At 39.6% G+C, this 25,546-nt stretch overlaps 1 protein-coding gene across 2 annotated transcripts in view; it reads right to left on the reverse strand.

Annotated features, from left to right (window-relative positions):
• The window catches only part of SDK1 (sidekick cell adhesion molecule 1), a 387,464-nt gene that overhangs the window by 243,444 nt on the left and 118,474 nt on the right, over positions 1-25,546 (reverse strand). The window lies entirely within an intron of this gene.

The following is a 25,546-nucleotide window of genomic DNA, read 5'->3' on the forward strand; positions in this document are numbered from 1 at the left end:
ATGACTGGATGATGCTCTTACAGGTGTCAGACAGGTCACCCAGGCTCTCAACCACCAGTGCAGCCAGTCCAAGTGTAACACTGCACAGAAAGGATTGCACTGAGAGCAGGGTATGGCATTAGACTGCCATAATTTCTAAATTTATCCTTTAATTTAGTTTTCCCTGTAAATACATTCTAGATATGCTTGCTGGGTCCTTACAGTGACTAGCTGGATTAATCCAACCCCTATTTCCATGTAAACATTCTTTTAACAGGCAGGTGAATTTTTTAAGTCTATCTCAAAGTATCAATTGAATTTTTCTGCCAGCACGAGAGAATGTTTTAATTCTGTCCTTTCACTGGCTTAAAAAGGCCTCTGGCTTAAACATCCCTGGGAGCCAAGTAATCTGTTCAGAGCTACTTTCTAACAAAAGTAAGAATTTACTGACATTTTTTCTTGCTGATCTTGATATATCAAAATGAGAACTGAGTTTCTAAGAGAAGGCTGAAACACACACAAATAACCCAGTGTTGAAGTGCAGCTGAACAGCCACAGGCAGCAAGAAGGTGCAAAATATCACATGGCAGAGACACTCCTGTAATCAGGAATTTCTTAAATCACACCAAGCTATTGAGAGTGAATCTCAGTCCTAAGTGCCCCTAACCCTGTTATGTGTTTTGTCAGTGCAGTCAGTGTTTGCTGTCTCCTGTTTAATAGGAATCTGGGCAGGACACTGCAGCTGTCCTGATCTGTCTTCCTCTGAGGAATTGTGTTCACCTAGAAAAATTACTCCAAGAGTCAGATGTAAACTCAGTGTAACAAACATTTCTTAAAAGCAATAAATGAGGATATTCCTACTTTAAGAGATAATAATAACTCTGGCCACCTGCCCTGTCTGCATTCCAGTCCTGAGTATTTGGAGGATCAGGGAGAGTAAAGAGGGGATTTCCTTGGACACTTTGGTTGACTGAACACAAATCCATCAGTTGTGTAAATTTAGCTCTTGCTGATTCTGTTATTGATGGCTGCATGTAACTGTTATAATAAACTAACCACTACAATGTGCTAACCACTCTAATAACTACTATAATATATTGACCTTTTTGTTGATAAAAAGTTCCATGTGCAACAAATAATTTTCCATTCTCTGACATCATTACTGATGACCTGATTTGTTACCCTTTAGTAAACTACAGCAACTCTGTGAACACTGGGGGCTTTTTCTATTAACCTGATTAATAAAGGTTCAATACAGAAAATTCCTACAATCCTCAACTTTTAGACCAAGTTAAAAGCATTCAACAGCTTGTAGGAGTAGCCAACAATAAGTGCCACCAGATAAGGGTTTGTAAGTGCTCTACAATTGCTTTGAGTTAGGAAGCATTAACCTTGAAACTGGACTGGAACTGAAGTACCAAAAAAAACCAAAAGAAGGAAAAACCAAAATGCTCCTACAAGATGCAATAACTTGCAAAGGAAGCTGCTGATCAACACAGGCTCATCAACAGCCTAATCAAATGCCACTCCACTGAAAAACTAATTTTGATTTTTTTTCCCCTTATTCTGAATGACAATGAGTTTGTGATGAAAAAATTACCATCCTTTCCCATAGGTTATGAATGTCATAGAAGGAACACTAATGCCAAAAATCTGCTTTAATTGCTACATCTGATCATGGTTAATTTAACCAATTTTAAAAGTTAAAAAAAAGGAAGTCAAGAAGTGTCTATGTTTTTTCACATCAACAAAAGCACCCAAGTTCTACTGTGAGCTTACCAGCAGTGTCTTCTGAAGAATATCTGTACTGAATCTCTCCAAGAGGAGTGGCATTTTACACATTTCTGGCCACAACACTGATGGCAGCATTTGCCCAGCTGCACTTCTTGCTTCTGTGAGCTGGTGATGCCCAACATGAACAGGGACTAAAGGCAGAAATGGATTACTGGTATCATTTACCAGTGTGGTTTTGGGGTGCTGTTTGATGGGAGCTGAACTCTGAATCAGCTTCCTGTTCTCAGAAAGCACCTCCCTTGTGAATGGCCCTGAAGACAGAGCTCCTGCCCAGGGTCACTTACACCAGATCAGTCACTTTCCTGTTAGATGTCACTGCAATAATAACCCAGTCCAGGTTACCTTCACTACCTGATTCACACTTATCCTCGTTCTCCTTAAAATCCACATCTGGGCTCCTTAACCTGCCTGCAACCCTCTCCAGCCCACCCCTTCTCCTTCTGAGCCTCTATAATACATACTTACAAAAATTTCTTAGAACTGATATTTTATCTTCATGATCCTTTATTTACATCAGCTAAAGACACAGTGTTCAAGTGATATTTATATTCCTGTGATTTCCATCATCTCATTGTAGGAGATGACAAGTTGATTGCAAGATGTGAAATTCATCTACATAAAACCCTTTGTGAAGATGCACAGGAAGGTGAATCTCAGTAACAAAGTAAATTAAAACATACTGCATTTGAGCACAATGAGTGAACATGTCAGAAAAAGCAAAGGAAGAAGCAGACCTGTCATGATGACAACTGTAAGATTCAAAGGTGCTGCTTTTCATTCCATCACTTCCACCATGAGAAACTAATATCATAGAATCACAGAGTCACTTAAGCTGGAAAACCCTCTAAGGTCATCAAGTCCCACCCATTAACCCAGCACTGCCAAGGCCAGCACTGAACCCTGTCCCCACATGTCACACCTGCATGTCTTAAATCCCTCCAGGGATGGGCATTCCACTGCCTGTTCCAATGTCTGGCAACCTTTGTGGTGAAGAAATTGTTCCTAATATCCAACTTAAACCTCCATTGGTGCAAACCTGAGACCATTTCCTCTTGTCCTGTCCCTTGTCCCAGGGAGCAGAGCCTGACATCCTCCTGGCTGTTCCCTCCTGTCAGGAGTTGTGCAGAACGAGAAGGCTCCCCCTGAGCCTCTTTTTCTCCAGGCTGAGCTCCCCCAGCTCCCTCAGCTGGTGCTCCAGACCCTTTCCGAGCTCTGTTCCCTTCCCTGGACACAATCCAGCCCCTCAATGACCTTCTTGGAGTGAGCGGTGCTGACAAATTTACACCTCTCATGTCTCTGCTGTCCATGGGACTCCATCCTCCATCCTCATCCTCCTGCCCCAAGAGAGATTCAAGGAGCTCCTTGAGCTGCCCTCAAACTGTGCTGCCACCAGGCTCATCTCCAGGGAGCCTGGTTTCATCCCTTTCCTGCTTCAAATCCAGTGCAATGCAAGGCAAGAAATTCTCCAATAGGAAGTGCTTTGAGGAGCAAGAAGATTGTGCCAAGATGACCTCTAAAATTACAGAAATTGGCTGCCTTCATTTCAATTATGACTTATGTGCACCTTGTAACACCCCGTGAAATCATTTACGTGTTGGCCCATTTCAGAACTCAATATCTTTGAGCCCATTAAAGAGGGATTCTGTTTTCCAAACACATGAAATAGTGCTCATAAACATACCCATTAGAAAACCAGAAGCAACCTGTTTAGCTGGGAACAGCCTTCCAGAAATGCTGATCCAGCTACCAGTATTTTTCTCATCTTTATTGATACACTTATTATTTACACCCATCTATGATGCTGGGATTTGTAATTGCTTGTGGCTGCAATTCCTCAACATTAATCTTTCTCAAATTATGTGGAGTTACTGTGTTTATTTTAAACCACCTCTGGTTATGCAGATCTCAAAAATGTCATTTCATGCATCGCCATATTTGCGCTGTCACCCTGATCCTTCCGTGTTTACAGTTCCAGTTCCAATGGGACAGTACACAAATCTCTCAGCATACAGACAGATGATCAGAAGTGTCAAATTACTGCAGCTTAGAGAGTCTCCATGAGTCACCTGAGCCATGACAGCTGACTCTGTGTATCCTCTGAATCTGCTCAATTTACCGAGCAAATCATATAAACTGATTTATCTTCAAGGTTGTCACCAAAGGCTTATAATTATGTATAACAAAAATAATTTAAGCTACACATTATAGTCTGCAACTGGAGTGAGGAAAGAACAAATGCATCATTACTACATCTCACAACACCCTTTAGTTTCTATTTTAGCTTTCTAACAAGGACCATCCTCCTCATAGATTTGTGGCTTTGTTCTCCCCTAGAAGAGAAGTGTTGTCATAATTTTGGATTCAGAACTGCTAATATTAAGATGAAAGCTTTCCAAGAACTTCTCCAAAGCCAGAGAGCTCTGCAGCAGGAGTGCTGCTGCTTCTGGGATGGGGGCAAAGCGAGGAGCAGAGCACTGGGCACTGCTGACCCTGCTTGGGAGCCAGGAAGAGATGAAAGTCAAGGCAGGTCATGGAACAGGACATCCCAAAGGCTGCAAAGAAGCCACTGGAAAAAAAATGTGGAAGGTAAAGGAAAACTGAGACATGTAAGAATCAAGTAAGTAGCAAATATATAATAAGGCTGGAAAAAAGGTGGAGACTACTTAAAAACATATTTATCAGCACTGGAAATTAATCCTAGTATTTTTTGCTGCCCTTTTTAATATTTTCCACTTCTTTAAGTCTTCCTAGCACATCATCTTTCATTCTAATTCTGGGCTTCTGGGCTTTTCTCCTTAAAAGCCAATGAAGCTTGCAAACAGATTTTCATCTTTTTAACTGTATGAGAACTACATCTCCAATGTCTCTTAAGTGGTTGCTTGCTTTCAGTTCTTTATTCCTTTACTCCTGTGACACTCTCCTTGAAGGACTTTTCTGTATTAGAAGACACTGAATGACAATTAATTTAGTGCACTTATCACAATTGTACTGGCTAGATACTCTCCAGATTCCTGAGCAGGGATAATTCTCCTCTCAACAAGGGCAGATCCAATATTTTTGGTGCAACAGTAAGAAGATGTTATTTAATAAGTGAAAGTTCTTCCCAGGAGATTAAAATGAAAACCATGAAGAATTGGTTGAGATGGCACATGGCTACAGAATTTTGTCTGAAGTTCTGTTTTCCCTCAGCACTATAATTCTGTGTGACAATTTGAGCATGAATCTGACTATAATGCAAACACTTATAATGATTAAAGTATTTAGATGAAAAGTCTTCCTAATTTAACAGACATTTTTGACATGAAGAGAAGGCGTGGAAATCTGCAGTTGGTGTTTAAGGGGAAAAAATGTGAATATATCTCAAAATCTTCATTTCCTGGTCACCACACTGTTGAACTGTTCATATTTTCAATGGCTATTTGGACACATTAAAGCCAAATTTTCTGTTACAGTTTTAAACAGTGACCTTATACCTTCTGCCACCGTAAAACAAAGTCTAATGCGATTTGCTGTGTTCCCTGTTTAGTGATTCTGATTATACATTAGATCTGTGCACAGGAACAAACAGCAGTCAGATAAAATCAATGCAGCAACAAGATTCCTGTTTAAATGAAAAGCATCTCAACTCTGCTTTGCCATGCAAACAATCACTGAGTGGTACTTTTTCTCAATGTCTACTTATGATGCAAGAGAAAATGGGAAAATCGATGCCCTTCAACAGAGGGAGCATCGGTGTCTCTCTGCAAGCACAGCAAATGACCCATTCCTGTTCCTTATCACAGCCATGACACTCTTGTAGAGCTTAGAAAACACATTCCCAGCAATGTCAGTCAGCAGAGGAAACCTCTTTAATGATCCTTCACTGGGGAAGAGGTTATAAAGCTTTTCACAAATGGTTCTTATGTTCTACGCACAGACCGAGAAAAATCTCCCGGGATATTGATTGGTTTTTTCTATCAGAAAGCAAAAAAAGTAAAAGCATATAAATATAAAACCCCCTGATAACAGCAAAATTCATGTTACTTTTTGGAAAAAAACCCTGTAATTTCTTTGAGTTTCGTCATACAATTAATCCTTTTCTAATAAAAGAATAATTTTATCTGGATCAATCAAAGGTACTCACAAGATATTAGAGATTTGGAGAAGGGTAGAAGTAAAGTTGTTCAAGATATTTCATTCTAAATAAATTTATCCAAAAAATCTTACACTGGAGCTTAACAGAAGCTACACAATGTACACATTTGCCACTGATGGTAATTATATCCTGCTGTACATCTTACTGATCTTGACTACATTTGTAAATGAATGGTGTAAGCCAATCCATTTATCTCTGAAGTCATTAACTACTTAAGACTGTTCAGAAAGCTACTGAGAGAGGGTTGCTAAGATTAAAAATAGAATGGTTTAATGTAATTTTCAACGTCAGTATCAAGCATAAAAACACTGAATGAAGGGTTAATTTGCACAAGGAAAGAAAGCCAAATAAGAGATGACACTTGGGCTATGAGACCATCTTCAGGCTGTGGAAAAAAAATTGAATATATTTTCTCATAGCCCTAAGAAGAGCTTACAGCTGAAATGTCTTGTCTAATCTTATTGTTTATTTATAATCTGCATTTATTATCCTCTTTGCTTTTATTTTGCAGCTAACATCCTCCTGCAGGACCATATTTGTCTCCAGATGTTGATCAGTGTACATTCTTTTTGCTCAATATCTTCTGGATCTAAAGCCTTTTTCATACTGGGATTTGGTAATCAAACCCTTTTCTATCTTCCCTGTTCGGGTGAAGCCTCCTCCTGTAGGAACAAGAACTGACACTCATTGGAGTTACACATCATGTCAGCACGTGCTGTTGAATTTTTCTGTATGAGATTTTGCAAATATGCTTTACTGTAATATTCTGGCTGGGAAGAAAAACCAGAAAAATTAGAGTTCATTCCACTCTCTTCCTTGGTGTGGTAGAAGTGCACTCTAAGGCAGTCTCCATTTGATGTTTTATGAAATTGGATTTTGACTGCTGTAATTTCAGATGCGTAATTTCAATTACAAGCTCTGTTTTTAAAGAAACTGTCATTCAGTCACACTGTCCAAAAGGCTTCCTCCTGAAGAAAGCAGTAAATACAACATTGACCAGAATTTTTTACCTAATAATATCTTAGATGTCTTTGCTATTTAGGATGGAAAATAATCATCAGGCATGGAAGTATTAATGGAATCCCAGAATGGTTTGGGTGGGGAGAGACCTTAAAGCCCATCCAGTCCTACCCCTGCCATGGCAGGGACACCTTCTGCTATCCCAGGTTGCTCCAAGCCCTGTCCAACCTGGTCTTGAACACTTCCAGGGATGGAGCAGCCACAGCTTTTCTGGGCACTCTGTGTCAGGGCCTTACCGCCCTCACAGGGAGGAATTTCTTCCTTATATTCACTCTAACCCTTCTGTCTGTCAGTGGAAAACCATTCCCCTTTCCCCTGCCACTCCAGGCCTTGTCCCCAGTCCCTCTCCAGCTCTCCTGGAGCCCCTTTAGGCACTGGAAAGGGCTCTAAGGTCTCTCTGGAGCCTTCTCCTCTGCAGGCTGGACACTGCCTGCCCTTGGAGCATCTTTGTGGCCTCCTCTGGACTCCCTCCAGCATCTCCACATCCTCCCCATGCTGGAACCCCAGGGCTGGAGGAAGCTCTGCAGGTGAGGTCTCACCTGAGCAGAGCAGAGAGGCAGAACCCCCTCAGCCTGAGGGGCAGGCTGGTTTTGATGCAGTTTTACAAGCATTCAATTAATTCCTCCAAAGAAAAATGCCACTTTGTTTAGTTTTACGTTTCCATCTGGTTTCAAGGGCTGACCTTCAAATAACCCAGGGAACTGCTAAAGTTTGAAATCTCTTCAAGAGAAGAAGTTGATGAACTGTGTTTTAACCCAGGAAAATATCCCATGCCAAACATGGCTGCTCAGTGCCCCTTTTGATGATCCATGAGTTATTGCCATGGATTGATGCACAGCTAATCCCCCTCCTGAGGAAAGTGTCTTCACAACACATTAAACCTTAATCAGCTCACAGCAGTGATCAGGGGCAGATTGGGAAAATGCTTCAGCCCATGCACAGTGGAGCAAAAGAGTTTGGGACATTTCTGCCACTTTTATCAGCAAAGGCTCAGAATTTTTGCCAACTCAGTAAATTTGCTTAGAGATTTCACAGGATTTCTGTATCAGCAAAAGCCACAATGTGTAAGTAGTTCTATCAGGAACATCTGCAGAGGGATGGGTGAATCCTAACCCTGAGAAAAGGCTGGTTTTTAGTGATGAAAGGACAATTTATTTCAGGTATAAAATATTCAGGTATTAGCATGCCCACATCACTAATGCACGGCTGTATCTGTTAGGAGACACCCTCAGTGTAACACCCAGGGAACCTTTTCTAATTTAGTCCTCTGTGGAACAGCCCAGAAGCAAAGATGTAAGAAATAAGAGAAATAAGAGAAGAACAGCTTGTCCTCTTTCTGGATCAAGTTTAGAGAGATCAATGATAACCCTGAAAGTTCCTACAAAAAGTTTTTTTTTCCTTTTTTGCCATTCAGAACTCCTGGACTCAAACACTCTTTCTCTACCAGAGAAAGTGCCACTTCTTTGTCATTAAATTGCTGGCCAAGTTTGGTTTTCTTTCCTGCTTTTTCAGTGCCCAAGGGACAGACAATCCTTTTGGTTTTCTGCAATAATCCTCGTGTGGTCTGTTCTAAAGAAATCAAATCTATGATTATATAAAGGTGCATTATAATTTTAATAATATTTAATGACAGAAAAGAAAAAAAAACCAAGGTAAATTGATGGAGGCTGACAACATCAGCAGGTTCAAAGGAGAATTGGACAAACTCATGGACAGCAAGTCTGTAACCAAATACAGAAGAACTGACAGGAATAAACCCTCCAGCATTCCTAACCCAAAAATTCTGGATGCTGGAGCAGAAAAAGGGACAACAACTGCCTGCTCTCCCTGAGGAGCATCTCATTTTCCTGTGGCAGGACAGAATGTTTGGCTCAATGGGCCATTAGTCTCAGCCAATAGGGCATTTCTTGTGTTCTAAGGGAAAACCTAATTTATCCCTTCTAAAAGCCAATTAGACACCATAAAAGACAGATATCATTATCAAGTTAGGACAATCTGTAAATGGAGATTCCAAGCTAGCAGCAGTCAGAGAAATGTAACTGGTGTTAATTGAATACTAATTATAGGTGCAATTATTTTGGATTATGCTGAACAGTGAGACAGTGAGTTAGAAGTTGGTGTTCAGTGCAAGTCCCTCATTGAAAATTCAAAGTAAAATGACTGCTTTCCCCTGTACCATTTTACACTTCTTTTTTTTCAGCTTTTCCTTCTGCATGATCAAAGTTCATGTAAAAAACTCCCCTCCCATTATCTGTACTTTAAGGAAAATTACAAACGTGCAGAGGTGGAGAACTGGTCCCTTTTTGCCCTGTAGGGTTCCAATGCAGGAAACACAACGGATGTGGGGAATTCCTAGGGCACATGGGGAAATGGGATTTATATCATCCTACTTCAGGCAATATTTTACAGAGTTATCTGAAATACATCCCCAAGTTCCCAACTCATCATTCAGGAAGGGTCAAAATCTGTAATTTCTGGGGTTGTGCAAACAGCATCATCAAGGGCCAGAAGAGCAGAGCACTGGAAGCCTTAGAACAGCAGCTCAGATCCTGGAGCAGCAGGACAACATAATTTGAATTCCATTATATGAATCTAAGCCAGCAAATTTCTAAAAATCATCTACAAAAGGTAAAATGCTGATTTATGCAGCAAATTATGAAATCGTACAATCCATGTATTACAAGTGAGAGAAAAAAAGGGAAAGAAAAGCAGTGAAGGAAGAAAGCAGAAAGAAACAGTGAAGGAAGGAAAAAAGAATATATATTCTTCATATTTCTACTGTTCAAGACTTTTATTTTTCTGATTCATTGAAGTTGTTTTAGAGGACAGTATTGTCTTAACTAAATTTCTATGCCTGACAATCCAAATGGGATTTCACCAGAGAAAATATTATCCTTTGCAAATCTTATTGCTACTTATGCTAATTTCTTTCTTAAGTTTAAACTGGGACAACATCAGGTCAATCTATAACACAGCTACCCTGGAATTAATGTTGCATTTGCCAATTTAGCCACTTTTTCATGGGTTTCATTGATCTGTCTTTGTTTCAGTGGAAAAAAAGAAGATGTAAAGGCTTTATTAAAAGAAAACAAATCCTTAGATCACAGAATGTGGCATTATCATAGCAGAAAGGAAAATAGTTGCCTACCTGTAGAGTGCTACAGAGGAGGCCAGGAATGCAAACAAGAAAAAGATGCTTCAGAGAGGTTTTAAGCCAAACAATTCAGACAAGATTTTCAAACAGCTGCTTCCTCATTTCTGCTTCAGTAAAGCAATAGCAGAAATAATGAATCCAGTAAAACACTTTCAGGAGTCACATTGTGTGATTGGTCAGAGGAAAAGCTCCCTAAACAGCCAAAAATGAACGTGGGTATTGATTTCTGTCCTGGCCCCCATCAGGTTAGGGCTGGACCAAGGGAGAATTAGGGGGAGGTAATTTACCTGGTACAGCCCTGGGCCAGCAGGACAAACCTCCCAGTGACAGCAACACGTGCTCTGTGCAAGCAATGCCAACGTCAGGCAGGAGAGTTGGGAAAGGAGGAGAGAAAAATTACCCCAATCTTTCCATTATTTCCAAAGTCTATCTGATTAGCTGAATCTGCATACTCAAAACCAGAGCTCAGGCAGAAGCAAATCAGTAAATGACACTCAGGAATTAAAGCACGATGAATTTACCATTTTTTGCTGCTGCAGTACCAACAGAGCCGTTCAGTTCCTCTGCCCAGGAGTGATGGCCCCTAATGAGATTCCCATTCCAGTCATTCCTTTTGTTTCTTTAAGGACTGGGATTCTAGCAGTCACATAAGCCTTTGGATTTCACCAGGCTCTGAAATATTTGTTAAAAACCAACATTTTCAGCTAAGAACCCATCAGCTGGGTCCTTTAACACACTTAGAATCAATTAGCAGGTAGAGCTTCAATTTATTCCACACTATTGTGTGGGTTCTCCCTCTCCATCTAACTAACTCCACAGTGGTTTTTTCTAAATACAGAACTCTTAGGTCTAAATAAGTATCTAACAATAGGTCCATACCTGATTTAGCTCAAATTTGCTACAATTTAAAGCTTTTGCACTGCCCAACACCTTGCAATGCAGTCAGCTATTAGTTAAGCCAGAAATTTCTCCATCAGAGCCACCAGTTGGCAATTTGCAGAGAGGAAACCTCCTTCCAGCCAATTCAGGGACACAGCTTGAGATTCTCAGACCATTTCTGGGGAACAGCTGAAGCACAGCAAAGTAGGTCAAGCATCATCCATTCCCCCCCAAGGTCTGGCTGGAAGCTCCTCAGGTGAGAGCTCCAACACGAGATCAAAGCCACACCTCAGACTGACACACTCGAGGATCCCTCTAGGATGTGCTTCCTCCCAAAAAGCTCCTGTCAAGGTTCCACAGGAGCTCAGAGCCTGCACAAATGGAACAGCAGCACTTCCTTGTTGTTGTACTTTACAGCTCCTCCAAACACTCTGTTATTCCCTCCGAAGGCGGTAATTGAAAGTTATAAGTCATAAAAACTGATTTATTCTTGCTGAAGGACTATTTAAAATGATCTGAACTAACTGAAATTTAAAGTTTAAAAATCACATCAATAGTTCTACCCTCAACATTTATTTAAAAGAGATTTCAAAGAGAGCAATATGATATAATTTAGAAACGAATTCAACAGTTGTTTTTACTCCCTCCGAGAGCAGTTATTGCCTGTCAGATAATTAAGTGACTATGCCAGTGACAGAATACACAAAGCAGCAGGGAGCACAGGAAAATACTGAAGCTTCTTGCAGTCCATGAGCTTCCAGGGAGAACAACCTGTCTAACATATTAGAGAGAGAGAGAGAATTAAAAGACATGATCAGAAAAACAAGAAATCACCATGGAAACACTCTATCAGTGTATTTCACTCTGGGTGTGATCAATTCAGATAATTCTCAGAAAATCCGATGACACGTTGCAAAACATACTGTGACACTCTATCTCACATAAACATTTATTTAAAATCTATAAGTCAACTAAAAATAATAATATACCTCGAGCAGCTACACTGAGCTCATGGAGCTTCCTTCCTCACTGAAGATTCACACCAAAAATCCAACTACTCTATTCAACCCAGACTAATGTGTATGTGCAACTCTAGACACCTTTGAAATTTGTTTACTTCAATTATGAGACACTTCTGAAAAAGAAAAGGAAATACCAAGTTCTTGTTCATCTCTAGACAGGAACAAAGTGAATAGGAAGTTTTGGATTGCTGAATTTTCCTTCTGAAACAAATGTCATCATTCTAAATATCCAGATTCCTCAAAACCCACAAGATGTTTAACATTGCAGGCACAAATCCCTGTGAGATGCAGAACTGGCTTTAGATGTGGATTTTGGACACAATCAGGGTGGGAATCCCAGTGCAGGCAGTCCCTAAACTGACCCAAGCAGCCCTGTGCCCACAGGCTGGGTCAGGCCAGGCATGGCCATGTCCTTGGGATTTCTAGGGGCTGGGGGGGAGACAGACAGACAGACAGACAGACAGACACAGGGCAGAGCCAGCTCCAGGTTTTCCTCACTGTCTTTCACTTCAGGGCAACTTCAAGAGAGGAAATTTCTTCAATTTCTGATGGTATTTTTCACTTCTGTGTTCTGTAAATCAATTTATCGATTTGTTTTAATCTATTCCTGAAAATTCTGAAGAAATTTTGTGGGGGAAAAAAAAAAAGAAAACCTTCAGAAACTTAGGCTGAAATGCCAGAAACTGAAATTGAAACCCCAGCACAAAAGTTATTGAGTGAGCAAAGCTAAGAACACACCAAGAGCTTTTCAAGAGCAGGGCAGTTTCCCCTAATCCTGCCAGGGGACAGAAGCAGGCACAGGATCCTAAATCCCAACACCACCCTAATGTGGCCACCCCAGCCACCAGCACTGTCTGCACGTGGCCATGTCCTGCTGTTAAGAACGAGGATATTTTTTGAAGGAACATATGGTTTCTGACAAAAATGAAAGTGCTTCCTCAGAGGTGAGCTGCTGTTGTAGCACCTGGGATGAATTTTTCTCCTCAGAATACACAATTAACCAAAATTTGGGTCCTGTGACTGCTTGCTGCAACGCTCCACACATGAAGAACATTTTTCTGGAAGCTTCCGATTACCATGGAATTCTTCTTGGAGATTTTTTTTGTGCCACTGATTAAAGATAATCACGAGAAGAAAACTATGGCTACTAATTGTTGAAATTGTAAGGGAATATATTGAGATGATTATCGACTTAATGAAGCTGGCATTGAAATACATTTTCCTGATCTGCTTACTCTGTGTACTGTCTCCTAACTGGATAATACTCTTTGATTTACTCAGTCTCAGTAAATAACAGACTGATCTCTCTTGTTTGCAAATGACAGCAAACATAGTTCCAGGAAAAATCATAAAACAAACAAGCACAACATGTAATGCAAGTATCAAACATTTTGGACTCTGTGAAAATAAGCTTCATAGAGAAATGCTTGTTTCAACATACTTCAACTTGATGCCAATTTGTAATTACAAATCTCATTCTGAGCTATTTTACTAATTAAAAATAATATGGGGTAGAAATCTTATAATAATGTCTTTTTTCTAGTACAAATCCACACAGATTGAGTAACAAAGGTAAGTTACCTTCTGAGGAGGAAAAGCTAAAATTATCAATGAAAGCAGTCCAGCCCTTCCCCTAAATTCAGCTAAGGTTGTTATCCCTGAACAAATTTTCGAAAGTATTTTTTTTATTATTTGCTTTTTTTACTCAGTGCATTGAGAACAACCCATTTTCTACAGAAGGAGCACAGAGGGAAGAGGTTGGGTTTGATTTCCTCCCCCCAGTCTACCACAAAATTCTGTCTGTGAACATCCACTCTTCTGCTACCCAAATATATTCCAGCTTCACCTCTCATCTTCCCATTACAAATCCTCCTTTCCAGGCACTGGAAATTTTGCAGTATCCATCTCAAGCCACTTTTGATCCATGATGGAGAGAAGATCACCCTTGCAAGGAAAAGCAGCCCTAGTTCTGCACTGGGAGGGTTCCCAGGGTGAGGATGACGTGTGAATCCAAAGCATTCCCAAGTGTCTCCCAGAGTTCATCATGCAGCTGTGATCTTGTGATCCCACTAACCAGGATTAGTTGTTCTTTAAACAAACTAAATGTAGCAGAAATTACTCTTGTGGGACAAATGATCTGTCTGTAACAAACACAGATGACGTAAAAAATTAATGTTGCTCTTCATTTCCACAGTGTACACAGAAGAAATTAACTCTTGAGTTCCATAGATGATCAGTCTGTAACAATTCTTGGCATGAATTTAAAATTAATTATGTTCTAAATGCTGTACACATATTAACTAATTAACCTCACAAAATGTGAAATAGATTTGTAGGCATTAGCATATGCCCTGAAGCATGAGATTTCATTACCTTTACCATTATTTCATCTTTCAGAAAGATAAGTGTGCACAGTAACACAGAATGATCCAAAGGAAAAAGGTGGTTTCCTGCACCCAGAGCATTTGATTTGAAATTCTTCCAGGAGCTGAAAAATTCCAAAGCTTGAGTGCAAACACAGAAATGAACACTTATGTAAATCCACCAAACACATCACTGGTACAACTCATGGTAAAAATCCCCAAACAAACCAAAACCCAAAGCACAGATCATTTCCTTTTGTCATTCATGATGCAGACCCTGTGCTGGATTTGGAAAGAGTAAGATGAGCCATGCACACAGGGAAATGGCTCAGGACAATTCTGATGTAAACCAGAGGGTAAGGAGATCTTCTGTGACTCCCTGTAATGGTTAAAAGATTAAAGTACAAAGAACTTCTTAAGTGTGACTCTATTAGAGGAGTAGGAAGTGTTGGAACAGAAACTGTACGTCAAAGGGAGAGGGTGCACCTTAAAGCTCCCTCAATGAACTCAAAAATGTAAATTTAAAAAACTTATTAAAATACTAGCTTTTATATTAGCATTTATAAAGCACAAGCTCAGAGTCCTTTTCATAATTCTGGTAAATCCCTTTTGCAGTTTAATAAAAAAGAGATTCGACATTTGCATTTGAGGAACGACCCAATGGATTTTTTTTTCAAGATCTGCATGGTAGTTAAAACTGCAACCTTGTGGAAAGTACTTTGATGTTATACAAAGAGAGGTAATGTTATTTCAGAAGTGTAAATGATGTATTAGGAAATTTAAAAGTTTAAATTATTGGGAAATCACCTGGCAGCTGATTGGGTAGCTTGGATCTGTTGATGTGCTGACTCTTTTCCATGGTGCTTTCTACCCTTATAGAAAGTTACAGAAAATCTGAAGTGCACCAATAGAATGTGTTGCCTTTCCTCTTGTAGAGAGCAATCCATCTGTGCCACCTCAAACAAACCCATCAAATGAGCAAAAATGTGCTGCATTTGATGAAAATGAGTATTTTACTACAGAAATGATTAAAATTCACACCTACCAGTCACAGGATGTGTTAGAGCAGATTAAGGGAATATCCCATGGGATGCAGCAGGTTTCAGAGGAACTGACAGCACTCAGACTCCCCACAATTCACTGACAGAAACCTCCCAGCAAGGAAAAGAGAGCTCTGAAAGCTGATCCTCAATCAGAAATTTTCCTACTGATGAAACAATTTTGCTTAAATAATTCAAAAATTCAGGCATGATGTCCAGATCCTTTATCCATCCAGCATCACCTTCAAGGTTTCACCAGAAAAAGCAAAATGTGTTTTAACACACTCAGTTTTCTACTTTATGCTCAGTATTTTTTCCACTCAGGAATTGTTTCTTGTATAAAAGTGGCTTCCCAAAGAGACAAGAGGATGACAACTGGAATTGTACCTTTATGAATCTTGATTAGTGAACCTTTCAGCACCATAAAGTCTTTTATTTAGTGAAATTAGCATTGACAGCTATGGATTAGAAGCTATCAGCCATTCTAATATTAAAGAGACACTTCTCTTTATTTCTCTGGAACAAGAAGATTTTTCCACCTCCCTGTTTTTATTAAATTATGAGTGGCATGTTAGTTTATTTGTTGTGCTGAAATATTTCTTTAAATCAACATACAATAAATACCTATTTACAGGATTCCTTCAAGATATTTTCACTGTTTCTTCTAAAATAAATTAAAAATTCTCGAAAATAAATTAATTTACTCTTCAAATAGTGGTTTTAAAACCAGAGTTGAGTGTAGTCAGTGCTAGATCTAGATGCCAGCCAAGCAGCTGTACAATATTCTCTGCTCTTGCTGTGCACCCTCAGCCATTTCTTACCAGTTATTGATCATCCCCTCATGCAGCAGGTTTTTAATTACATATGAGTGCAGAAAAATCCATCTGTGTGAAAATATAGCTTGAATTGTTCATAATTATGCTAAATGTGAATAAATTATTGATAAAGACTGAAACAAAGATGTGAGGGCAGATATTTTCTTTAGAAAGTGTTTTTTGTGCTAAATACTGCACCAGTGATTACATGATCAGAGATCAGCCCTGTAAAAGCAAAGAAAGAAGGAAGAACTGAGAATTTTCAAGGCAATTCCACTAAACCTCCTCCCAGGTTAGATCCGGGACAGAAAGAGCCACAACCAAAGATACAAAGGTTCACTAGACTTGCAGCAGAATTAGAAATTCTTTTATTGGGGGGTCACCCAGGGAACTGATTAAACAAATTTATAAAACAAGTAATTTATTAAACAAATTAATTCCCTTAGTTTATCTGAACTTAACCAAGATCCAGTGATTTAGCAGCTGCCAAGCAAAGATAGGGAGTAGATTTTCCAGATTCTGCAGCAGATTTATGAGATGTTTTATGTTAGTGGAAACTCCTTAGAGATCATGTGGGAACCTGGAAAAATCAGCATTTCTCCCCTTGCACCTCAGCCCTAGATGGAACATGTAACAGTTCCCTCTCTCCCCCTGTTTTGCAAGACAAATAATATTGAATTTAATTCCAGCATGTTTATTAGTAAATATGATCTATTTTGTCCCAAAATGCTTCCTTGTAAGCCAGCTTCCCCTGTGATGATAAAATCAGTATCAGAAGGTGGGAGAAGATGAAGGTTGTTTGTTTCATAGAAGGTCTGTGAGTAGAACAGTTGTTCAAGATTTGAGATTTGTCTTAAATGGCTGCTTCACTCTGAACTAAAATAAGGCCAAACTCCAAAATAATGATTTCCACTCTAAAGCAGTTGGAAGAAAAGTAAAAAAGCTGATACATATTCATATCAACACTATTCTTAATTAGCTGCCCAGTTACTCCTTTTGGTACTGAAATACTCCACACAAATCTAGAGCAAAACATCATTTTCAAATCCACACTGCTATTCCTTGCTGATTTGATCAATGGGGTTTAAAAATGGTGGTGAAATAGCAGAAATCAGGAGAATCTGAGCTCTGGAGCAGAAGGATGAGCTGCAGGCTTGGGGAAATGGTTATTCTGGGGCAAAAGGTATTGAGGAAATCAGACTTTGGAAAGCAGAAACTCTGGGACAAGATTACCAAGGGGAAATGCTGCACCTGAAAAGTGGGAGCCTCCAGCTGTTTTTAGACCCTCAAGGCAGGGCATTTTTCCTTTTTGTCACAGTCCTAGTTAGAAAACTAGTCAAGACACTGCATGGAAACATCCAATATTGACTGCATATGATGGAAATTACTGACATTTCCCTCTCCCCCATCATAATATTTCTGCTAAGTTGTGAAAAATATGAATAAAGACATAAATGCATTAAAATGAAATCTATATAGAATTTTTAAGTGCATTATGAGGTTGTTGCAGCAATATCTGTTGGCTAAACAGAAAATGCAGCTGTCTAACAACAGCCATTGAAATGTGTAAGTATCCCAATAAACTCTGCTTCTTGTGGCTGCTGAGGCCAGTGTCAGTTCCCATGGAAACTGATGATGGATTGCCAAAAATGAGATTTGATGTTTTAGAATAATCAGTGATTTGAACTAGTGATTACTATGAAAGTATTGCAGTCCTCTTGCAGCGAGGAGGTTTTATGCAGGGAGCAGGGAGGGAACACATGGCAGCTGGCAGGCAGCAGCAGAGTTGTTAAAATTCTTGCAAATGGTTGTGGTTGCTGAATGACAACAGCAAATGCAGTTTCTTGAAAAATCATTGAGTAAAATCTAGCAAAACCCCATTTTACAAAGTGAATAGGCTTTGAGGTTTTAGAAAAAAATACAAGAAATACTGTAGTACAGCCCCTAGGTGCAATGCTTTCAAGTGCTTTTCCTAAATAAGGTCTCCTTTAGACCTCAATTCTGAGAATTCAAGGAGCCAGGCACATACAAGCTTGAAATTGCTGGATATTTGTTCTCCTGTTATTTCTCAATGACACATTAGGTCCCGATTCTTCAAATAAGCCACAACAAACAGAAATAAAATGCTGACAATGTTCAGTTTTCCAGAGACTGCAGGGGAGTTCCAGGGGGACACAGGACTGGGATGGATCAGTGGCAGTACAGGGAGTTTGCTGTGAGTTTGGGTTGAAAAACTCAGCAAGAATTTTTTGGGGAAGAAACTAAAGAAAAGTGAGGCCACACTGCTGGGACACTGACACTCCTGGGAGGTGAGGGAAGGAAGAGATTTCCTCCAGCATTTCTACTCCTTATCCATTCCCTTTGCTATCATGAAAAGCAGGTTGATCTATTTCACTCTTTCCCACTTGAGTGGCAGGAATTTAGAGAGAAAAGCAAAGAGAATTTAGAGAGAAAAAGCAAAGAGAGTGAAGCTGAGCAAGCTGTGCTCACCCCAATAAACATTTTCCTTGTCTAAGAATTGGTCCTTTCATGTAAAACAAGGGATCTGTGTAATACATAAAAACAGCCACAGGTGTGTATTAAGAAACAAAAGGTAGCACTAACAAGCGGCAGATAAATAGTTTTCACACAAATTTTGGCAGAATTCGACTGTTTTCTCACTTCTAATTCCAAGATGCCTTTGCAAAGTTTCACCAGAGCCAAAAATGCCTCCTCTCACACGGATCAGCCTGGCCCCTGGAAGAGCAGACAGCACGTTTGCAATGGGTTTAAATTCATTTGGAACCTGTTTGGGGAAGGCCAAGCACAAAGCAGCTCCACTCCCCACTCTGGGATAAGGCACAGGCTGCCAGCTCCTGCCTCTCCCTGCAGCACTAATTAATGCAAAACTGCTTCACTTTTGCTCCCATGTAGCAAATTCTTTAAATTCAAGCCGAATGCTGTTAACAAAGTAGACTTGATGCAAATCAACCACAAAAGCCACAATATATCCCCAGAGTGCCAGGTTCTGTGGTTTTGGGGTTTTTTTTCCTTCCTGAATCACACAGCAGTTTTCACTATAAAAGTAAATCTGCCAAAATGAAAGGCTTTTAAAGTATTCCACATAAACCTGTATCTTAAAGCTACAAACTTATATGTCTTAGCACCTTTTCACATCACATAAAAATCCACTGGAATCATGAGGCAAGGCAGAATTTGTCCTTTCCTGCATAGAAAGAAAATTAACAATCCTTTGTAGTACAGAGCCAGAAGTACTGACAGATACCTCTTACTTCAGTCAGTTTTGATTAATAAAAGTTGATTGGTAAACATAAGACATTACCTTTTGCTATAGTTGATAAATCACCAGCATTTTGCATCTATTTCCATAAAAGCAGAGATATGTGAGGGGCCACAGGAGATAAATTGTTCTCAGGGATTTGTGAACAATTGCTACTTTTTAAGCATAAAGCAATAGTTTTCTTTTGCATATTTGCTCTTAAGAATGACTGCAACACTTTTAAATAGTCTTATCTTGGCTGCATATTAAAATATTTCCATTTGTAGCCAGAGTAGTTCAAAGATTGACAGAAAAATAGTTTTCCACAAAAGCACATTAGTCATTAAAGGATTATATTCATGATTTGTCCCTAATAGCATCTTTAGTTCTGATTAGAAAATGCAGCAGATGCAAAAAGTGAGTCTCAAAATACGATGACAACAAGTCTTCATATTTACCCACCTCTAGATTGAGGATGTTTTTTTAAAAATAGTATATAATTCACTTTCAAAGAGTAATGCTATTAACACTTCTTTCACAGTCCATATTTTCTTTCTCAAAGTACATTTGTCCCCAGAAAGCAACAAACTCATAAATCAATTTCACTGCTAGCTGTGATAAGTAAATCATACTTAGAGTAAAAAGGTTTCCTTCCAGTGACACTTCCATTGCCTTTGTTTTACAAATTCCAAATCTATGATTAATAAGGGTAGTAGCACATAAAATGATTTTGTTCCTTATATGTGATTATCATAGGAAAAACAATATCCAACAGTCAGATTTTCCTCCTAGACAGTGATCTTTGAAGTTTTATTGAAATTTACAGCTGCTGAAGATTGTCCTGGAAGATACCATGAGCAGCTGAGGCCCATTAAGGCACAATATTAGTTCCAAGCATCCACTTTTTTCTAGCAAAGATATGGATTTTACACTGCTACTGTAATGGCAGCAACTTCCCCTGGCTTATGAAAAAAACATACATTACAAAACCCTCTGTGGTTTGTGGTCCAAATTTGTAATGAAACATATTGGTCAAATCCCAAAATGTGCCTCTCATCTCATCAGCTCGAGTGCCTCTCACGGGAAGAATCCCCTTCCAAATGAGCCTTGCTAAAAGGCATTTTCCTTGGCAGCAATGTTTCCTTCCTGCTGTCCCTGTCCCACCTCCGAGGGCTGTGCTGCTGCCACCCACCCTGCACTCAGCATCCCCTGGTCCCCAGGTGCCACCTCAGTTTCCTCCCCCTCCATCAAACCAAACAACAACAATCACCTCAGGAAGATGAGAGTCTGAATAAATTAATTCCTGACACATATGTTTGAAACCTGTGGCAAACAAATGATGTGCAGAGAGGAAAGCAGTGAGGTTGGATCCAGACAACTCAAACAGCTCTGGGAAATAATGCTGGGATTTGCTTCCCTGGGGTGCTGCTGTTTCCCTCTGCTGAGCACGGTGATGGCCACAGCAGCCCTGACAGACAATGATGCTCACACAGCCCCTGACAGTGCCAGGACTCCTCAAACTGAGCACTCCAAGAGCTGATGGGAGATTTCCCTACAGTCCTTCGTACCCATACAGGCCTTGGGGACAACACTGAAACTATTGGAAGATGATTCCTGGTGCTGCCTGAAGCTACTCAGTGCAGAAGTTTGGTTAAATAAATTAATTACAGAGTGGTGGTGATGAATTTTAGTTTAAAGGAATAATTTAATTATAGCAAATAGTCTTCTTTTTCAGGTACTGACCTTAATGTGGAGCCTGTGAAAGGTACATACAGATAAACCAAATATTATAGGGTTTTTTCACATCTTATTGCTGAGAGGTGTCACTCCATGATGTTACCAGACAGGAGATCTGCAAATTTTATTTTTTAAATTATTATTCAGCCAATACATTGCAGAGTTGACAGTCTATGAATTTATTGTTCAGTAATGATAATCATCATGATCTTAATGAAAGTATTATCCAGTGTATGTGAAAAGTAATTATGTGCAACTGGCTTAAGTTGTATGACAGGCTGGAATTTGCAGAGAGATGCTCTGTGCCACTAGAACTGCTCACAGAAAAATGAAGAAGTGTTTGTTTTAAAGCAAAAAATATATACATGGCACATTAAGTCAGCTGCTATCATCAAAGCAAAACCTAATCTAATGCTATTATCAGCCCCAGATTTGATGTATTATTCCTAGATACCTTAATTTTTCTCATATTTTAATGCCTACTTAGCTACAACTACTTTTTTTTTTGAGGCTGCCATTAATACACTTACAATTTTACTTTAACAAATGTTGAATAAATTTGCACCAGCTTTGCCTATTTGCAAAGTATTGTGAGTGCTCAAAACCACAGCAAGTCATGAGAGAGTTGCTTGTGCTTGATGTGTTTTAATTTCCAAGATCTGCCAGCAACTTCAGTCTCTAAGACTTAATAATGACCAAATCCATCCAGTAATTAATTGACCTGAGTGCAGAACACAGATATTGACCATTGTGTACCTGCATGCAGTGCAATCCAGCATTCCTGCCTAGGGGGATGAAGTGCACTTTGAAGCCTTTTGGTTCCTCAGGAGTTAATGAAGTGACTAAACATCCATCCTGCTGAAAGGGACACCCCAGGAGTGCCTTTATACACCAAAAATGAACTTTCCTGTTTTGTGTCAGACATAATTCTGCTGTCAAAAGACATGAGTTAATATTCATCTAACTGCAGCCTACATGGGGAAGTCCAGTTTCACTGTAAGGAAGTTAATGAAGACAGTAATAACATCTGCATAGAAGTTTTCTTCTTAAAGAAAGTGAATTAAATGAATTGATGGCTGGAATGAACCTTTTCTCTGAAAAATCCTTCACTTAGAGAAAGGTAAAAAACCCTCTAAGAGTGCTAAGAATTTAATTCCTCAATGCCACAAGTGAAAGGCAATTGTAGACCTTGATGGTGCCACTGTCCTTTGTGCCTCTCCAAGGTACTGTTCGTGCTCGTGTAAAGAAAGTTAAATGTTCTTTGCTTTTAAACCTGATGAAGTACAGGCAGGCAAGGCAAGCAGAATACTTGATATCCCAGAGTAGCAATTTCTTTTGATGCAGTCACCTTTAGAGAGCTGCTGGTTTTGGTAAGATGTGCAGGGAAACAGGCAAAATCATCCCATCAGTCAAGACCTGGATAACAGTGCAGCTGTAACTCCACATTTCTCTGCTGGTGTGTTTGGAAATGAATCTGTCTGGGTGTAATGTGAAGTTTCTCCTAGAACTTCTTGGGGAATGTAGAATAATAACAAACACCTCAAACCCTAATTCTTCTCCTTGCTCATTTTCTCTTGTTCTTGATCTTTTAGTCTCCTCTCCAATTCTCCACTTCATGCTTTTCTAGCACATACAGAGCTTCATTCTGTTCTAGAAACACCTCTTGAAAATACCAGGCTGAGGCTTTGGTGACAGAGCATACATAAAAGCCAAAACGGATGTACACCCACACTGCACTAAGCAAGGAGGGGACGACAGTGACTTTTAGGACTTAAATTTTTAAACACACACCATCATGTCCCACTGACTCTGCTGCACATTTGTTAGTTGCCTTAAGTCATAAACTATAACAACAACCCCAGGAGTAAGTGCAGGCCATTTGCTGCACATTTATGTATTATACAGGGATTTGTTGACTTTACATGCCCACTCATTTAGGAGCAACTTGTCATCCCATTCCTGTTTTTATCTGGAGGCTTTAACAAAGTATTAACAACACCATGAGGATGGGTACTAATATGTGGTTACTTACTGCAAATTCCACTTTGAGTAACACCAGCAGTTAAATTAAATAGAGTGTGCAGTTTGAAAAAAAATTGCCTGTGTCCCAAAGGAAACTTTCTCCCAGAAAATATCACAGCCATGCACACTCTCAGAGCAGGATCTAATAAAAGGTGAAAGCAAAGCTATTCACTGATCTTTTCTCCACCCACCCTGAACAACTGACAAGGGCACACAGTGGTAGGACAAGAGGGGATAGTTTTAAACTAAAAGAGGGTGGATATAGGGAAGAAATCTTTCCTGATGAGGGTGGTGAGGCCCTGGCACAGGTTTCCCAGAGATGCTGAAGAGTTGGCAGGACCTCTCTCCTAAGTGTCCTAAATAGTGGTACACAGTGAAGGAAAAATACATCAGCATTTAGCACCTTAAACCTGCCTAGGAAAGCCTTACTGCAGAGCCAATTAAATTACATCCCTTGAAACATCTCAAGAATTTCCTATTTTTTATTCTCAGAAGTAATGTTACTTTCAATCTTTTGTACCTCTCACCTAAGGACGACTCTGATCCCACACCAGAGAGATGAATCCATACACACAAACATGAGGATCATTTTTATGGCATAAAAATGGTGTAGTGTTAAGCACATTTAAGGCTTTTGCATGAGTAAGACTTAACTCTACCAACTATTTGAATGAATTTCACCATAACCACCACTGTTCTCTCTATTTTTAGCCCTGTTTATGTCCTCACTCCTCATGCACCACAGCAATGTCACTCCTAGAAGTCATTATTACAGCTGACACATGAAATTATGGCTGATTGATTCAGCCAAATCATTGTAAGCTTGTTTAAGAGCATTAAAAAAGCTTTGTATTGATTTAGCAATATAAGGTACTTTTAATCAGATTAAAGAGCATCGTACAAGGTGGTTGTATCAATTTCCCTGATCAGTTTAGCAGGAGATCCAGTGAGATTGATGCATCAGCCTAACTGGATCACTGGCTAAACTGATCAGGGAAATTGATCCCTCCAGGTGCACAAAAAGCATTTGAAATGCACAACTTGCTCCACAGGTAAGAAACAGTTCCCAGAAGATATTTCTCCATTTCTCACAGTTTTATATGCATCCTCTCCACTTCCCTGTATTTACAGGGCTGCCATATTTACTGCCCAAATTTCATGGACAGCAAGATGTGAGTGGATGCTCTCTGGTTTTTCCAGTATTTTGAGACCTACTGCACACATAGAGCTCTGATGATTGGTGTGTGTACCATAAATCTGTCACCTCCTGAACGTATCAGACTCTCTATGCACCATCTATCAAACTTCCAAGCAGGCTCACACTTCCAGCATGGGCATTTCAGCTGCTGAAGTACTCAGAGGTTCCTACACAGATCAGACAAATGTCCTCAAGTGTCCCTTTTAGACAAAATTTCTGACCAGGGAAATGGAATTTATATGAAAACCTTGAGATGTATTTCAGCCTTGCTATAGCCAGTGTTGCAGTTGTCACAGTTAGAGGTGATTTTACCCCAGCAATCCCAAAGGGGTAAGAGCAAGAGGAAAGCCCAGCAGGTAAAAATCAGGATCTTTATATTAACAAATACATGACATACACAGCTCTACTTACAATTTTCCCTAACTGTAAGAGAACTCAGGCCAATCTCATTGTCAGGCCTTGCAGGCTTGGCTTGGTCACTCTGCTCTGTTCCCTGTAAGGGTCCCCAGGAAACTCACAGATATCAGGATAAAAAGGCCCTGTTGCTATCTGCAAATCCCTGATCTGTGTATTCTCAGCATCGACAACACAAAATTTGTAATGTGGCACAAGTAGATCCTTAATGGTTAATAACTCAGGATTTGTCACTTAGCTCTCTTCAGGAGATTGCCCAGGAACCCATTGTTTCATCTTCCAGCTGTTTCCCATCAAATTGCTATTAAATTATTCATAAATTATTACATTGTTTCTTCACATCCCTGCAATACTAATTTTAACAGTTTCAAAGCTACTCTAATACCAGCTTTCAGATTTCAAAAAGGCAAATAGCAGTAAAATATACTGAACAGATTAGAAAATTCAAATTTAAGAGAAGTTTTCCCTCTCTAATATGAACTCTAAAGCACTCCTGGAACACAGCAATATCCCATCACCATAATTTGCTAGCACATCTATCCCTTTGAACACATGAAAACGTAATGCACAGTTAAAAACTAACTAGCAACATTCCTGGCATTTCAACAGCTTTCCAATAAATGAGACAAGATTTAATCCGCATTTTTTAATGTTACAGCCAAGCCCTTCAGTCTCTGAATGAAACTGTGCAGATAAAAACATGGGCTGGCTTCAT

The sequence above is a fragment of the Melospiza melodia genome, chromosome 18, assembly GCF_035770615.1.
Source record: "Melospiza melodia melodia isolate bMelMel2 chromosome 18, bMelMel2.pri, whole genome shotgun sequence".
NCBI lineage: Eukaryota > Metazoa > Chordata > Aves > Passeriformes > Passerellidae > Melospiza > Melospiza melodia.